The 19,203-nt window shown below is 37.2% G+C and overlaps 1 protein-coding gene across 8 annotated transcripts in view; it reads right to left on the bottom strand.

Annotated features, from left to right (window-relative positions):
• Positions 1–19,203, bottom strand: part of KCNMA1 (potassium calcium-activated channel subfamily M alpha 1) — a 446,296-nt gene that overhangs the window by 425,540 nt on the left and 1,553 nt on the right. The window lies entirely within an intron of this gene.

Raw genomic sequence — 19,203 nt, 5'->3', positions numbered from 1 at the left:
GTGGAAAGCTGGACTGGATGATCTTGAAGGTCTTTTCTAACTTTGCTGATTCCTTAATTCTCTAAAGTTTGAACAAAACAAAGGAATTTTCTTCATACTTGCACTTTGGAATTATCATAGGTAGCTCATATTTAAGAATCTGGTTTCTGGTTCCTATGGTGAAGGTGAATTATCCTCATTTTATTGTGAGGTTTGTTGTTTCCTTAGAATCCCAAGCCTGCCTCAAGAAGAGAGAACTTTCACAACAGTTCACTGGTCTCCAAATGCTTTAAAGAAATATAACTGGCAATCTATTTAAGGAACCGTTTTGTTGTTTTTTAAACACCGAGAAGAAATATTTTGACTTTGGATAGAATACAATATTCCCACTGAAGTCGGTGAAAAGAGTGTTTGGATGATAAACTGAGACCAATAATGACGTACCACAATCTTTTCCTATTTATACTGGATAAAAAGAAGCCAGTGAACACTAACCAAGTAAATGTAAAAAGTATTTTTTTCTAGCCACAACTTCCTGTAGACTATCCAAGTCTCCTACCCTCTTTGCTGCCATTCATCATCCCAAATGATGCAGTACCTGTTGTTTTTTTCCCTTCACCCTGCTCTTCAGCTTTTAAAATATCCACCCTTAAATGAAAACATTTCACCTTGTGAAGATTCACAACAGCTATTCTTCATTCCTTTTATACTGAAATTTTTGATCTTCTCCTAGCACTGGCAACAAGAATGACACACATTAATTTTCTTTGCATAGCACAGTTCTTCTTTCTATAAAGCAGGGTGGTGAACACAATATTATTCCTAGAATTGTTGGGTTTACTGATGCCTGAAGAATGCTTTTAGGCCATTCCCTGTGTCCATTCAGTATTCTGCCCTCCTTTTACAATGCTGGAGAGTTCACCCTCCCATGCAATTGCTGCATCTTTCAATTTTCTGGGGCATGGAACAAACACATTCTCTGACTGGCTGATTTTATACTCTTTTAAAGCTTAACTTCCTGGCACTCCATTTTCTGTAAGCAGTTTTTTTTGTTGTCACCATTCTCTTCTCTTGAAGAAAGTAGCATAATACATTCAGAAAAGCAGACACAACAGTTAAAAGAAAATGTGATCTTACTCATGTTATGTCAGTCAAGGATGAAGTGGAGTAGAGTACATGGGACACAGACCAGAGAAAGATACAAGCATGCAGAAATGAAGAGTGCTTTGAAGATTCTTAAATAGTCAGAGATCTCCCAACTTCTTACTGGGAAACTCAACATTCTATCAAATCTGGATTTCCTGGAGTCATTCAAAAATTTTTTTCTAATCATATGCAGTGTATTTATATTTATTTTAATTGAACTTCTTGTGAAATTTCATTGAATAGCTATGAATACCTGAAGCCAAAATTACATTGATGAAAGTATTCCTCGCTCCTTTTTCTTTCTGGAGTGCTTCCATATGTTCTTACACAGCTGCTATGCTCTACTTCACTGATGACTGATGTTCTTGACACCCATACACATTTTTACTGAGATCCGTTGTTGCTCAGCTCTTTCCCCAGCTTCCTATTCTATAAAGTTCACTGAAATTTCAGTGGCTGCCACTGCATTGCATTTGCATGTTTTACACCCATGCTTTATAATGATCCTGGAATGCCTAACTGAACATGCATTTATTTTACATTTCTTAACAAGGTCACTCCTAAACAATGAATACATACATACATACATGGACGTTTCTCTTGTTTCAGTAAGAATGCTTTTTAATGAAAAATTAAGAAAAACATGAAACGATCAGATCTCCATATAAAATCTCAAAAATAAAAAGGATTCCCATACCACATAACGCTCCATTAGCCCTCTGGGATCTTTGTTGCCAGAAATAAAACACCAGGTTACAATATTACTGCTGCTATTCAAAACCAGACCCTGCAAGGTTTATTTAGTATTTTGCTTGTTTTTTTCTTCTTAAGTTATTCACCCCAGTGACAAATTTCAGGCAGTCTGCAAGTGTCTGAAGGGAAGATTTCATCTCTGGATACAGACTATCCAGGATATCACAAAAACCTGTCATTCTCATATTTGCAAACTTGATAAACTCCTTACAACTGTTATCAGAAGACTTTAAATACTTAAAGAATTAAACAGTTGACCTTTTCAAATGCTGGAATTTAACTAAGATGGCAATGAATGGCTTTGGACCTGAACTGCTTATGATAGAAGGCCGCCAGTTCCAGCCCAGGATTTGCTGAGCTTAGGCTGGATTCTTGGACTGGATTCTAAATCTCTGTATTTGTATTTCAGGCTTTGGCACTCACCCATTCTTATCCGTAACAGTAATAAATTATGCAGTTAAGAATTCCATACTGATTTAAGAAACTCAGCTATCAGTGATTTCAGTAAAAACTGAAAGTTCTCAGGACTTTATGAAGAAGGAGAAAATGATTTCACTTGACTAAGACTACTTTCTACATGCTTTAAAATATATATATACTTGGATAACACCTCTGAACATAGAGAATGTTATTTCTTTTCACAGAAGATGTCGTGTATTAACCTCTCCAAACAGAATGAGGCACAGCAAGGTGAAGAGAAGAGTGGGTAACCTAACCAATGTTTGGCTGAGCAGTGGGGATCATCTGTGAGATAGGAGTATTTCATTGAAAAATGGTTGGGGAAAAAAAAAAAAAACTGGTTAGTAACTGAACTGGAAAAATAAAACTGCTAAGAATTGATGAACAAAAGCAATCCAGCATAACCTTTTGGAAGGCATCTTTCAGCACAGTAACTTTTCTTAAGGTCTCTGTACAGATATTTTGGATTGACGAAGACATCCATTTCCAAGAACTACTTGTGAAGTACCTACTCAGGAAGTATCATTAGGGGACAGCAGTAGCATAGTACACTTTTTCAGGTATGTAACCACACGTAGGAGTTTTAAGAACCTTATTAAATTACTGCTTTATTAGCAATGACCAGAACCTATTTGCTGATAGCTTCTAAAAATCAATTTCACCAGTTTTGAGAGAAAACATCAGGTTTTACTCTTCGCTGAAACTATCACTATTAGATTATAAAATTTGTTTTTATTTTAACCTCATCATGAAAGGATGGAGTAGAACGCTTTTGCCATTATTTGGTAATTAAGCTATATTTAAATCATTAATGACTACTTCCTGACATTAAGCTCTCTAGCAAGAGACCTTATTCTGTCTGGAAGATGAAGACCCTATTGTACAGCACCAAGGTAATCAGAAAGTCACTGGATAAATTGGAAATCACTTGTTAGGGTGAGATACCTCACCAGTACTGAGCAATCATAGCTTCAATAGAGGTTAGGCTATAGATATTTTGGTGCATTTGAAAGCCAAATACTTCAGAGCACCTTTAAACAACAGAGTACTACAGGGCTGATCAATCAGCTGTAAGCCCTCCTGGCCTAAATCCACTCCTAACCTCAGCTCAAAATAGCACTCCTGAAGCTTAAATAGGGGTGCGGGCTGGAAGGGAAAAGTTATTTTATTTTCCTGGGGGGGGGGTGGGAGTGAGAACAACATGAAGATGCCTATCTTAAATGTCAAATTGCCACATCATAATATAACAACCATGCATTACACATTTTCCAACTTCACTAGACAACACTGTGGAATAACAAAGATTTGTTTAACATAATAAGTATTAGCCTCCCGTATATATTATAAATAACTATTTCAGACCTCTTTAAAATGTGAAGTATTCTGGGGTATCATCAATCTGCTTCTCATATAAACATACATAAACAGCATTAAACCCTGTCTGTAATCTGTCTTGCCAAAATTCTGCCACTAGTGAGGAAATATAAAATACACTCTGGAGGCAACAGGCCTCCATGTTCTGATGTTCACCTCTGGGAAAAAAAAAGAAACAATGCAATATCCAAACATGGAGTGCTAATTCCTATGTAATTTATTGCTGTTCTGTGTGGGAAGCAGCAACTTCAGACAGGATGAAAGAAAACAGCATTACAGAGCTAAATCCACAAACACTGCACAGGAGAATCAAGTGAGCTATACAGACTCCAAAGATGAGTGAAGAAACGGCCTAGAAAGGCACAGATGCACCAAGGAATCTTAAAAAATATGTAATAACATCTTCTTTTAACAGACCAGCTCCTACTGTAACACATATTCCTCTCATCTTACCACTTCCCTTTCTTTCACTCCAGTCTTGAGAAGCTGTGTTAAAATTTCCCAAGGGCTCATCATTCAGTAAGCATATGAGGTGTTGCACTTGGGTCAGGGCAGTCTCAGATATCTGTACAGACTGGGGAAGAACTCAACGAGAGTGCACTTGCAAAGATGGACTTGGGAGTCCCTTTTTGTGAATGAAAATCTTGACACAGTTCACAGTGAGCACTTCAAGCTAGGAAGATCAACTGCATCCTGGGTTGCCTCAAAAGAAGGGTGGCCAGTGAGGCAAATAGCACAATTGCTTCCCTCTGCTCTGCCTTCATGAAGCCCCTTCTGGAGTACTGTATCCAGGTCTGGGGCCACCAGCACAAGGACATGGAGTTGTTTGAGTGGGTCCAAAGGAGGGCCATGAAAACACACAGAGGGCTGGAGCACCTCTACTATAAAGAAAGGCAGAGGGAGTTGGGCTTGATCAGTATGGAAAATAGAAGGCTCTTGGGAGACCTCATTGCAGGCTTCTAGTACATAAAGGAAGCTAATGAAAAAGAAGGAAACAATCTTTTTACATAGACTGATAGGAATAGGACAAGAGTGAAATATTTTAAACTAACAGATGGGATATTTAGGTAAGATGGGAGCAGGAAATTCTTTGCTCAATGTGTTGAGTCACTGCCATAGACTGCCCAAAGAAGCTGTGGGTGCTCCATCACTGAAGGTTTTCAAGGTCAGGTCAGATGGGGCCCTGGGTAGCCTGACCTGGTAGGTGGCAGCCCTGCCCATGGCAGGGCGTTGGAACTGGATGGGCATTAAGGTCTCTTTCAATCCAAGCCACTCCATGTTTCTGTGAAGTTTGCCTGTTACAACATTTATGTCTCTGCTATAACAGCTATTTCAACAAATAAACCACGAAGTTCTTAACAAATCTACAATAGTAAGAAAATAAAAGAATTATTGAAAACCAATGCAACACATTAAACAGCCCACAGCTTTTATAGTCATTTGGACGCTAAATCCTTCCTTATTATCTAATTGATTTGAGGAGAATTGTAGAATTTATCTCCACAAAGCAAGAAACATATCAAATTACTCACTCTCGCATGCTTCCTGCAATTTATTTTAGACATAAAAATGAGCATCGAGTTCATTTATCCTGATAGAGCAGCATAATACAAAAACTCCTAACTTTGGTGTAACTGTTAATAACAGATTTAGACATACATAAATGTATGTCTTTTATAAATACAAGATACAGCTATGTCCTAGGAATTGAAACATTCACAGAAAACAGCTAGGCTGAAAGCAGAATTTAAATTTTGCATAGAACTTCAAGTTCAACAAATTTACTTATTACTCATAAAGATCTCCTTGCAACTGTAAGGACACGTTAAGATACTAAATTTGAAATAAGAATGTGAATCAAGCTTTTAATTTGCTTCAGTTATTTTATTTTACAGTAAAGAAACAAAATAGAAAATAAATACTTTTAAGAAGTTAAATATTTATATCCTGTCAGAAAAGAAGATTTTTATAAATTCAACTTTTTCCTTTCCTCAGTAAATAAAATGCAGTTGAACTGACAGTTCTGTAAGCATTCCAATTTTGGCAGAACTACATTATTTATTAAAAATGAAATTCAATTCTCTCCACTATGAAAAGTCAGCCAAGATTTATGTAATCTACCAAAGAATTTCAAATCTCTCACTCTAAGGACTGGAAATTCAAGTAAAATGAGAAACAAATTCATATGAAATTATCATCAGGCTTTTGTGTTGTGGTTCCAAAAAGGTGAAAATTACACAGTAAGAAATAAAAGCTCAACAAAAGCAGAGAAAAAAAACTACTATGAATGAGGGTGAAATTTCATTTAAAGACAGGTAATGACATTTCTTTAAGCTGGATAAATATCTAACCAATCAGCTTCTAGTGTTCAGAAAAGCTCTATACCCTATTCCCTCCATTTCTTTTAGACTCTAATGCCAAAAGGCCCAAGCACTTGCTCAGTCCTCATGAAACATTTCCACAAACACTGCGCATTAGAAGTCTCCTATAAAACATATGCTCCATAACACAGCCAATGACACAGAAATCATGCCTAACTTGTGCCATTACAGAAACGGCATGTGCATTAAGGAACTTTGCCAAACTACAGACAGATACAATCCTTTAATCTCTTCCCTGCCATTTCCTTTCTAATCTAATTCAGTTCTTTCCAGTGTTTACACCGTTTACCTTTTGCATGCCTCCCAACTCAGGTAACACAATTCAATTTTTACAGTTATTTTTACATTTCAATTCCCAGTGATACTATAACTGCATTGAATGTAGTGCAAAGTACTTAAAGAACAAGGTAATTTGGGCAACAAGAACGTCTGCAGAGATTTTGTATTCTTCTTACAGAAATACCAGTTTCAGAGCAAAACTGATTAATAGCATACCTTTGATCATTTTAATTAAGGATAATAGTTTTCCTTCTAAACGGTTACACTATTATATATTGAAATAGTGACCCTTTTTCAGTTCAAATATTTCAATCCATTAATTTTCAAGCAAACACATACAGGCAGTTGTATACTTTTTATAGGATGAATTGTGTGCGTCTTATTGACAGCAAAAAACATCAAGTTTATTAGCAGTACAACAGAAACAAGTTTTTAAAATGCAATATCGCATGAAGTCTTTGACATATAAATGATGCTCTAAACAAACAGTAAATAATCTAATGTGGATTATTCTTTTGTTTGTGATGTGCTACAAGTTACATACAAATTACATTACAAGTTACATAATGCGTTGTATGTTTATTCTGGCTCAGATTCTTTCACCTGTTCTCCCCTGGCACTGCTAACACTACCAGATGGGCCCATTTTAAATTTAATTAATTTGCCCCGTCTCCTAGGATTTCAAATGAGTAAAGCACTGACAAGAACCCTGATTCTTTCCTTTCTTGGTTACAGAAAAAGAACCTAGATGGAGATTTTCCTTTTAAGAACAGAATACAACATTCACAAATAAATATCTGGGGAGAACACGTGTTGTTCAAAGAAGCTAAAAATAGTACCATCAACAAGCATATGTTTCGCTGGGAACCTTCCTAGACTCTAAAAGTAACCTTATTCTTTAGAGTCAGTGTGAATTTAGGTACTAAAAAAAAAGAAAAAAAGCTATGCAAAAAGCATGTTCATCAGTCTGTGTATATCCAGTGTGCACCACATAAATTCTGCATACCAAACTGCATAGATTCCCTCCTTTTAAATTTTCATTCCATCATTTTAATTGTCGATTCTTTCAAACAAACCCCTCAATGTGCTGCAGCTAAATTTTTGTTTCATTCAAAATGGAGACTTTAAAATTCTTTTATTATCTGCTTATGCTAGTTTTAACTGCCTGCAGTTCTTTTAAAATGGCAACTGCTTTAAAGGATTTGCAAGCCACACTTCCTTAGTAACTTCAACTAATGAGCAGGAAGCTGTTGTTAATGAAGACTTCTGCTCATTCTCATCATCAGGTGGCTTTGCAGACACATGACCAAACCAATACTTTATAACCCCCTTCTCTCCTGTCACTCCTTACCACCTAAACTCAGAGCATTAGATGCACGGTGCAGAGGACAACCCCTTTGCGAATACCAGCAATAGGACTTGACAGGAAACTGCTTGGCTTTTGAATACTACAATAATAAAACAGCATCCAGGTTCTCCTTTGGGTGTTTTGAGGTTTCAAATGGACCTTTCAAGCTGCTAAGTCCAATTTCAAATACACTATGCTCCTTGTATAGAGTGGAACATTTTAAAGCACTACTCTAGAGCTCCTGTAATGAATTTTCCCACTTGCAGAAAATACTACTAAAACCTTTCAGTCCTCTAAATTGAGCTTAAATTGTGCAGAAGATTCAACCCAGCAGAAGAATAAATTTTGCTTCAAACATAAATATGAAACACAGACTGGCTTACAACCAGTGTTGCCACCTCTCTGGAGTCTGCCTGCATAATGCATCTCTTCTGATATTAAAACATTTTCATGTCATTTCAGCTCCTAGTGTCATGTAACCACCATAAGAACATCAAGTTTTCTCCTCCACAAGTCTGCATAAAAGTGCTAACTCAAGACCATGTGACATCAAAAGCCTTAGGCCAGAAGACAAATAGATGCAAGCTGTAATCAAGTTCTGAACAACCTAATGATTTTTCCAATACTTAAAATCGATGTAGTATTGTCTACAAAAGAATATGCACTAAACCAACTTAAAAATCAGTCACTTTTAAAAATAAAAATAATATCTAATATTTAAATGTAGCTTGTTAGTCTTTTAAGCTATGAGAAATGAACCCAAATAAGCCAAAAAATAATTTGGCCAAATAAAATCAAATACTCATGAACCAATCCATATTCAAAGACATGATGAAATCTCTACTTTAACCAATATTAATGGCTAAAGCACTACTATACTCTTCAAACATGCAATTAGCTTTGATATTTCACAAATGAACTGCCACTTCTCTCAGCTTACCGAGCACATTCTCATTTACTCATCACAATTAGGTCTACCAGTTTTACAAAAAAAAAAAAAAAATTCTCTATAGGAACAATAGCCTACAGTAGCCAACAAGCCAACACTGGAATACTCTTGAAAATCCAATGTGTATTTTATAAACCAACAGAAACTACAGTTAAATATTCACCTCTGAAAAAAAAAGTCTGTTTCCAAGACTAAAACTTCTTGTCCTAAAGAAAAGACAATTCAATATGAAAAAAATAATGATTAAAAAAGCTCACACTTCAAATGGTGCTTCTACTTCTTGTTTATAAAAGAACTTTTTTTTTTTTTACCGAGTTGACAATACAAATATACAAAAAGATTGTAAAGATTGTCTCTTGTATTTCCAGAAGCTTTTGGAGAACTTTTACCTTTCACTGAATCTCTCCATTCCATGAAATGTTTTGAAAGTTAAAAACTCCAGAGCTTTTCTCCCCCCAATTCTCACTGATACCAAGAGAACCCTGAAAAGAGTTTGAGCACTAAGCATTATCAGCTCTTACCAAGGACTATGATACTTTTTTCCCTAGGTCAAAAAGGCAAAACTAGCTTTAACAGACTGTCCCAAAGCAATTTCTTTTCTCCTCAGTCAGGTTACAAAATATCTTCATCTGCACCAACTCTCCAAAATTCTCATAAAATCAATAAAAAAAAATAAGAGGTTATTTTAGAATATTTATACTGAAATCAATAGTTCTTTCACAGTCCAACCTGTGACATTTTAAAGCCATTATGTGTCATCCAAAGTCACAGGTCTCACCAGCATCTTTGCCAGCCAACTGCCCCATCCACAGCATGCAGCCAACCTGAGGAAGCTGGCCAGGGCTGCAGCAGCCCAGGACAGACAGAAGCCCAGGAGAGCAAAAACAATGTTACAACACAGTAACAGAAAGAGATCTCTAGAAATACAATTGTAGGTAACCGTATAGGTAGAACTGGCTTAAAATAAATTTAAAAATCTCACCTCAAAAAGAAAGGAAAGGCAGAAGCTTTCCAAAAAACCTACTCTGGCATTTTTTCCTAAATGTATAGTCTAATCAGAGACTAACTGTTACCTGCAAAAATCAAGGTCTATTAAGAGAATATCAGAGCTCGTTGCTACCTGTCCTTCAGCAGTTGTACCCTCAAGGCTAGCTCTGAGGATAGAATGTAAATGCAGCTATCAGTTGCACTGGAGCTCATCTTCCTGCATGGCTTCCACTAAAGGCAATCCACTTAGCAACTCTGGAAAACCTAGAGTTTACTTTCAAAAGTACATTCATTCTTCAGCTAAAATATTTAAGTGAACAAAGCCATATTCACCAAATGGACATCAAGAAATTAATATTTCCATACCTACTAGAATAAAATGTCAATTAGACTGATGCTTAATAATTCAGTCACTTCACATTTAAAACTTTTCAGTACTCACATTTCATCCAGGAAGTCCTTTCTGCCCACTAAGAGCACCCTTAAATGCTTATGCCATTTAAGGAAAACGAGCTGCTAGGAGCTAACAGTTACAACCCGTCCTCAATACAGTGAGTTCTGGTGCTTTGCAGAGAGTCTCCTCAGAGACTTTAAAGTTTGGATTCATTAGTAGCATCAAACCATGACTTAGGGACAATAAATCCAGTCTTACAAGAGATAATCAAAAATATTGGAGCCAGAAAATGCTTAATTTGCTCAACTGGATTCAATTTGTGTTTTTTTAAGTTATACACGATGCAGCCTAGCCTCAACAGACATTAAATCAGATCAGATACAGTCTACAACACTTTCACTTCGTATAAAGTCATAAATTTGACACAAACACCCCATCACAGAGCTCAGACACCTTCACAGGACTCATCCTCTAATCAGACATGCTCTCAGCTGAATTGGTCCTCTCTCACCTTTTCAAGGATGCATGAACTCAGCATAAACACTGACAACAGCCTCAAGATCTACCTACCATGATCCCAGCCTCCAACATACCCACCTCCTCAATCAACTCAACCTGACCCACCTGTTAATAGAGTGCAGCTGTATCCCAGCTGATCATTAGTGAAGGATTTTGGTAATTTGTAAACCAACAGCTTTCTTCTCTTTCTAAACTCAGTGCAAGTCTGGAGTATTTTCTGCCATACCCTTGAGCTATTTCAAAAATAAATATTACCTGTTACAAAACTGAATGTTCTATTTCTCCATGCACATAAAGCAAACAGACAAGTCCTTGAAATTCTGGATTTTCTTTGTTGCTTAAAAAAAAAAAAAAAAAAAAACTCTTCACCCAACATGTTTAAGTATTTCCCTCTACAAAACATGAATGAAAATGCATTCTCTCATTCAACCACTCCTTAATAAGAAAGGAATGCTTCTGAATAAACTTTCTCCAGTCAATAGTAAGGCTGCATTTTACTTTTCTACACAGCTAGCACAGGAATAAAACTAAGACCTATTCATTAAGCCACCGGTTTTTCTCACTTTAAAGAAAGCAAGCCCAAAGACAAATAATCACATGTACAGTCACCAAAGGCAAAAGTTTATATACAGCCTTATTAAAATAACTGTAGACATAGAAATGACAACCTGTTCTGATTACTCCCAAGTTTCAATATGGGAGCATTAAAAACTCATTTCTCACTTATTTTTTATTTGAGCTAGATCTAAAAAAAACAACTGAATAAAATAAGTATTTTTGCTTAGGGGGTATGTATCGATCTCTTAGGAAAAGAAAATTAAAATTAGAGTATTAGATGTTAGTGCAAGAGATGAGCTTTAAGACTGCGTAACTTCACAAACAATGAAGCCAAGAGATTAGCTAGATCCTATTCAGCTTGAAGTCTAGGATATGCTGTAAGATCAACATCAGAGAAAGAAAAAAAAATCAAGAATAGACTAACAATGAATCTTTCTAAAAACATCTGAAATTATCACTATCTCTGAAATAAGACTCCTTAGTTAGATCTTAAATACAAATTCTGTTCTGGGGAAGTATTGACTTTAATTTCACATACTAAACCTAAAGAGCTGCTGTGAGTTTTCTTTAAAAATTACACATTACTTAATAACATCAATTGGAAATCAGGAGTTTTTGTTTTTTTTTTCCTTCTGCTCCTGGAATTACATCTTATCATTCAACTCAGGGATACCAAAGTTTTCCTATCATTTAAGTTAATATTGAAATGTTACCATTTAAATAGTCCAAGCAAAGGCAAACTTAAACACCTTGGACAGCATTTTCCACTTTTAGAAAATGAAAAATTCATTATATTCTAGGGACACATTCCAGCGAAGCAAACAGCAAAAATAAACTGTGAGTTTTTATTGATTTTATTTTACTATTATTTTTTAGGAACAACAGATACAGAATATGAATTCTCTTACTACTCACGAAAAGACAACACAACTTACACCTGTATGGAGGAGCAGAGGAGATAAAGTAGGTCAAATTTTGAATGGCTTTATACCAAAAACCAGACTCTCTCCCAATCAAAGACATACCTCCTTAACAATATGTTCCACATCTCCCTATAAAATCACAACAAAGCAAATGCTCACCCTAATCCCACCACAAAAAAAAACAAAACTATGGTAAAGGGCTCGAGAAAACAAGAATAGATTTCTCCTGAAAGCCTTAAGTAATATGAAAATTGTGTGAATATACAAACACCTGTACAAAGTTTCTCGTGCTGATGGAGTCAGAAGACTCTAGATATAAATGTATTGGAAACAGAAGAAAATTAACACAAGAAGCTGGTGAAAACCTCCCATCTAGTACAACCAACTTATCAGGAGTGTATAACTAAAACATTAAAAAAACTCCTTTATGCTCAAAAACATTTGCACCACATAGAAGCATACCCTGTGATATTTTCTGCTAACTAGCTAGTTCTTTCCTTCCAAGTGATAAAAAGGCAGAAGGAGGGTTTCTTTCCTTCAGTCCTTAAAACTCAAGTAGAGTTTATCAGCTTCCTTACAAAACAGTAGTTACAGTAGGATAACCTAGAAAACGTAAAACACAACACTGACCTGTTGATTGGCAAATGCACTATCAAAAAGTGACAGTGAATCACTTGTAGCTAGAGGATTCACCAGGATATCTGAAAGCATCTCAAGTGTTCTACTGCTCCATACCAGCTATGATCTTTATAGGTCAAAGAAGCTAATAACCTGTTTCAAATAATTTATGTTGAGCAGAATACCAGTGCGCAATCACAAGTGAATTTAATAGAGTTCACAATAAAAAAAAAAAAAGCTACGAAGTACTTAAACAAAAATCATACTACAATTATTCTATTTTTGTAATATGTAGGTCATCACTCGCAAATAGTTTTTTTAAAAAGACACATCTATAATGTTTACCCTAAGCTTAAAGCAGAAAAAAAATCCAGCAGCAATAGTGCTAAAGTTAATCTCATCATTAATAGCACATTTAGAGCGAGTCACCTTTTCAGTTTAAAAAGTAGCAGATATCACATTACATAAAAACCTAGAAGATATCATGAAATAAATGAAACAGAGAAAAAAAAGAAAATGACATATTTAGTCAGCACTTGCTTGGACAAAGGGAAACAAACCTGTATTACAAATTTATTCTTCAGTATATAAAAATCAATAAAAACGCAGCACAGTAGAGCTATATCTAACAGTTATAGTGACAAGCCTCTCAAATTCAAGCTCAGTTGTTTTGGTACATTACAATTGTTTATTATGTTACAGACTTCTCAGCAGCCTTCTGGCTTGGTAATGAGATGTCTTTTTTTATCCACTTTATGTTAGCAGTTCTGATACCTGTGCATCTGTGTAACTGAGGTGGTGATGTTAAGCATGTGCAAAAGGATTTCCAGGACCACCAACACATCCCCTGCAGAACTCATCTGCAAATGAGCCATGGAGCAAAAGACCTTTGTCGGTTCAATCAAATGTACACTGCCTCCCTAAGGAACATCCAGTGTTTGGCCATGCACATCAGTTTGCAGGAGAGATGCCATGACAGGATACTCCCAAAAGTTCAAGCACACGAGTTTTTACTTTCAAGAACAATAGGGCTGAATGGAGGTGTAGTCTTAACTGAAATGGAAGCATACCTCGTGTGATTTTTAAATATTGTTTCTAATGTTGAAATCCCAGACATAAAAGCCACAAGCCAAGTAAATATATGTATCTACAATAAAAGAAAAAAGCTCTTCAAAGCTTAAAATGTTAACATAAGAATTGTTTAGGAAAAAAAAAAAAAGCCCAATTCATCTAGAACACTGTGAGCATCTAGGCCTGAATCCAAACCAATGAAGTTATTAAGATTGTCTCCCTCTATTTCAACAAGTTTTGGATAATGCTCTCAGTGTCTGTAGCTCTCAAGCTCACAAATATATGCAATATATCATCTCAAAGCAAACTGAGCTCAACACATGTCAGTGACAGCACATTCATTTAAACAGAACTATGCATACTATATATGGGAATAAACTGTTCCTTTCAAAGATGCAAACCCAATGTATTCTCACGCTATTAATACCACCAGGATTCAAAATGGGCGTTTCCTGACCAATACATCTCTGCCAGGCATGGAAGATAGGTATCTTCTTTTTTCATTTACTTGTACAGCTATATTATTGGCAAAAGAGCTAATAGAAAGTTCTGCTACAGTGTCACCTTGTCTTATCAGTTAAGATGATCTATGTGCTATAGAAAGCACACTTGCACTTAAAAACCCATGGGTCAAATCTGGGACTGTGTACTTAGCCCTGCGTAAAGTTGGTATAAGCTTTACTCCAGCTTTGTGATCTCATAGGGTTTAGCACTCCACAGGGCGGGAGCAAGAGTCAGGCTGTAAGCACTCAAACATGTAGCAGCATCCAAACCCAATAGAGAAACACAGCATTTTGTGATAGTATTGTCACTTGCAGCCTCTTTTGTCACTGAAATGATACATGGGAGAGAAAAAATACATTTTCAACTATTAATATCCATACACGTAATGCTCCAGCAATCTTTCCCTTAGAAAAATTCTATCTGAGCTGTATTTACTTTATAGACTTCCCACTGAAAAATTGATGATCTTCATATATGTAAAATACATCACTATAAGCAATGTCAGTAAGTATGCTTAATGGAACACCAAGAGGACACCTCATCTCCTAAATTCTTCCAAAATTATTTCATTCTTCCACCTCGCTAACTTCTCTGGGACTTCTGTCCTACCATTTAACACCAGAACGCTTCACTGCTTCTGAATTAGAGCCTGATCTTGCAGAAGTTATCACCAGCCAACCCTGAAATTCACCTAAACTTTCATCAATGAGAGCTGGATTCCACAGAGCAGCAGAGCCAATCTCTGCAAGTCCCTTTAGGGGGACCAGTGACCATTGTTCTGCATTTTGCCTGCTGACTAGAGATTACTGCTGCCACTGCTTAAGATTCGTCCCAGGAAGGACGCTCAATGACTAAGATTCACAATCCACTTTCTTGCAACGGTACAGCACAAACATCATTGCTTTTCTAATTATAATCATTAGATCCTGTCCCTGCAGAGCTTATACTTAGAAACACTGATCTCAAAATTTTCAGTGTCTCTGTATCTGGGACTGTAAATTGTCCTCATTCCACATTCAGAAATCCCACAGCTTCAAAACTGAGTATGTAGATCGCTGTTATTAAAAAGCTTTTTATTCCCTATTGCAGGCATTTCTTGTGTTGTGCTAAACTGCAAAAAATTGTGAAATCTAATGGTTTCCAACCAGCACCTACAGATTTGCAAATGTGTGAGAGTTGCAAATTTTCTGAGCACAGATTTTCTTCTTAAATGTATGCTTTGCAAAGCCTTGAGAATAAGTATTACACTGCATCAAAATAACATTTCTGTCGAGACTGTTAGGTTTACAGCTTAAATCCTTGTCCATACATTTTCTTTTCTGCATACATAACCAATTTGATCATGTCTTTATAAAATGTGAAATCCATTACGAGCTCTAGAGAGCTGAAAGTGCTCCCTATTTCACAGCAGACCAGCAGCTTGGCACAGAGCTGCACACTCCTCTCCACATCGCTGCCTCCTCCACTTGTCCCAACGCCATCTGCACAGAGCCACCAGCTCCCTTTCTCCCAGCCCTTGACCCCTGTGCCATGCCACGTCCCAACTGGCCACCTGTGTGGCAGGACACACGCAGAGCACTTAAACACAGACCACCTGACAGCCAGGGGATGGTAATGATCCTGTTTTGTGATCCCAATCAAGCATGTGACCGAAGGGCATAACGCTTCGCAGCCCACTGCTAATCTCTTGAGCTCCCAGTTGTTCATCACCTTCTGCTCTTTGGGGGAGTCAAAGTGAGGTTTCCACATGCAGATTTAAGTGAAGACATCTCCTGCATTGTGTACCCACACTTGTCTTCTAATGTATTCTACTTTTCTGAGTAGATGGTGCCTTGCTTTGAGTTTGTCTCTTCAGTTTTATTTGAAGATTTACTCAAGTAAATCAACCAACTTGGCTATTTGAGAGGCAGTGTGATAGAAGCACTTCTTGTTTTAAGGAAATTAGAAATTAACTTTCCAGGACCTACAGGCCTTGATGAAAATTCTTAACTTCTCATGAAAACCTTCAGCAAATATTGTACTTCAGTAAAATTTATATTTTTCTACTGAAAACAAACAGGAATGTTGGTCAGTTTCTATTGGCCCAAACTAGCACTCCGTAGTTTATTAAATTTCCAAAATATGCAGACTAATATTACAGGAGACTGCTGCAGCTTGTCACTGCAGACCAGCAATTGTCATCTATAATTGTGGGATTCATTTGATACATAGAGGAGTCCTGGATTCTGTGGAGGAAACGCTGAAAGCCAAATGTAGGCACAGTGACAAAGACACCCCAAGAGTAGGGACACAGGGTCCAGCCCATCCCTCTTCATAAGGAGATAGCCCACACTCTGCACAGCCAACCTCAGGAGTGGTGTGCCCCAGATTTGGCCTTTCACATTCCATAGCACCACTTTCTTGTTTATGAGCTCATTCAAAGCCAACACTGAGCATCACATAATGTTTATGAAAGGGAAATTACCCTTCAGGAGTGTACAAAATGCAGTCACAGATCCATAAAATCAAAAGATTACAAATTGTATAGCAATATTTAGTTGCTGTGTAACTATCACTGTGAATATTTACTGTCTTTTTCTGTATTTTTCCAGAAAGAAGACCAACTAATAGTGTTGCTCAGAATCCTTTGAGTGGAAATCTCATGTGCTACCTTCAATACACAAACAGGAATGAGCCCATCAAGGGGCAAACAAAAGGCAAACAGAAGACAAGTTGTTCAACAAAATCTTCTCTTAAAATGTGCATGTAAACACTATAAAAAAATATTCATCATTTGCTATGTCTTTGCAAAACCACTGTAGCTAATTTTGTAAAAATTATAAACCAAATTAAATAAAACAAGGGCTTCATATTGTTTTGGTTCATATTACATGAAATACTGACGACACAGGTCAAGATTTACATTTTTCTTTTTCTCAGACTTTAACAAATGTAATCTCACAAAAGGAAGCATAGAGCATACAAATCCTGTAAATTCAGCAATCATTGTTAGTACATGATTAATATTAATGTCCTATTAGTGTACAGTGACATAAATTAAATATGGAGTTTCAAGGAGCAGTGTTTATTATTCTGTTACCAAAAGTTTTTGTAATCTCAACTTACAATACCTTGACTTTATCTCCACGAAAATGAGAATTACATATTGGAATTTCGTACCACAAATTGTTAAACTGTTTGTGCCACGATTTTAAATTCCAACCTTAAATTCAATGAGTTGAGGAGAGAAGAAGTTCTAAATCCTTCCACTCAGCCACAAGAAGGCTCACATTCACCAAATAAAGTTGACAATCACTGACAAATCTGAGGAACGTAATGTTGAGATCAGAACACAGCAGGAAGAAAATTGAAGTTTTTGCAGTGCCTTGCAATAACTCATATGGACATAGGTATTAGGATAGCAACTCTGTGCCCTCCACCTTTTAGTATATATATGAGTTATCCAGCAAGAAGCCACAGACACAGACATGAGAAAGATTTCTTTCAGCTCACTCACTGGGACCACTTTATGCAGTGGCTGAGAGGATGCTGGCAAGCCAGCTCTGCTGCAACCTGTGGAGCAGCACAAGAGCATCAGAGGGAAGGATAGGTCCTAACACAGAGAAAATTTCTTCAGTTCCACAGCAGGAGGAGCTGCTTCTTGTGAAATGGCTTTCACTTGCAGATCCAGTACAGTTGACAAAGCATGTGTGTGCTTTTGCATTTTTCACCTGCAGCCCTGGCAGCCCATCCCAAGTTACCATGCGTCACAAAGCATGTGCTTGGTAACAGCCAAGTTTAAGGCACTTCTAGATCTTCCTTCCGCCTTCATACCCTTACTGGTAAAAATAGCATTCTCCATTAACTAGTTACTTCTTACTCACACAGAATTCCCCCAGATTCACCATTTTAGCCTGGAAGGAATGCAGGATCAGCCCATGACAGTTCTTGCTCACCAGAGACTTGGAAACCTTTACTAGTATACCAAACACAACCTAAAAGGAGACATCTCCCCCTGCCTGCAAAGTCCTCTCTCCTCCTGCCCCAGGGACGCTCATGGCCACAGCAGTTCCTCCAGGTCTCGCATATGTGAAACACTCAGATCTTGCAACCCCACACAAGTGCCATCTGTCAAATCACTCAGACTGTAAGAGTCAGAACCCCTTAACAACATCTGTTATTTAACTAATAGATACATGTAGCCCAAAAGGTTTTAAAGACGATTTAGATATGCTTCTCTGTACTGAATAAGAGCTGAATTATCTGCTTGAACTATATCCTAGCAGTGGGCTGTTGGACCAACAAGACCCACCAAGACATTACATTTAGGAAATCTGTGTAGAAACCTCTCCGCTCCACTTTTAATTCTCTCAAGGAAAGAAGCAGTTGGCAATGACCTGTAGGATTTTCTTTTCCTTCAGAATCCCCTGTAGCCCTTGCACCTTTGTCTCATCACACAGAGAATACTAAATACACACAGAAGAAACTGAGCATAATTCTAAAATACTCCACCACTTGAAAATTGTCTTGTAAGAAATAGTATTTTACAAAATACGTGAATGATCACAAATGCATTTGAGCTTTGTCATCATACCTGGCTAACATCTCTCTGAAAAAGTTTGGGTTTGTTTTTTTACAGATTAAAACATGTCTACAGAGAAGTGATACAGCCTGGGAGGTTTCCTACAGCCTAAGGCCAAGTTAAAAGCTTTTTTTTATGCTCCATCTCTCGCACTCTCTTCTTCCATAGATAGGCAATTTCTTGCAAGTGATCCACCTTACAATGGCAGAACAGGGGCTCACTCAGACTCCAAGGCACTCACTGAGCTCATGGTGAGCAAAGCGGGAGCTGCTTGTACCATAACTTTGGTGCTGGTTCCCATAGGTGCTGGATGCTGTGTGGAGCCTTATGGAGTGTGCTTCAAGGGGAGGAGACAGGAGAAAGGGGAAGACAGCTCACTGTACGTCAAAGCAAACCAGCA

Source organism: Phasianus colchicus, chromosome 8 (assembly GCF_987193195.1).
Source record: "Phasianus colchicus chromosome 8, bPhaCol1.hap1.1, whole genome shotgun sequence".
NCBI classification, from domain to species: domain Eukaryota; kingdom Metazoa; phylum Chordata; class Aves; order Galliformes; family Phasianidae; genus Phasianus; species Phasianus colchicus.
Note: the sequence above shows the minus strand (reverse complement) of the source record. Positions and strands in the feature narration are given on the sequence as shown.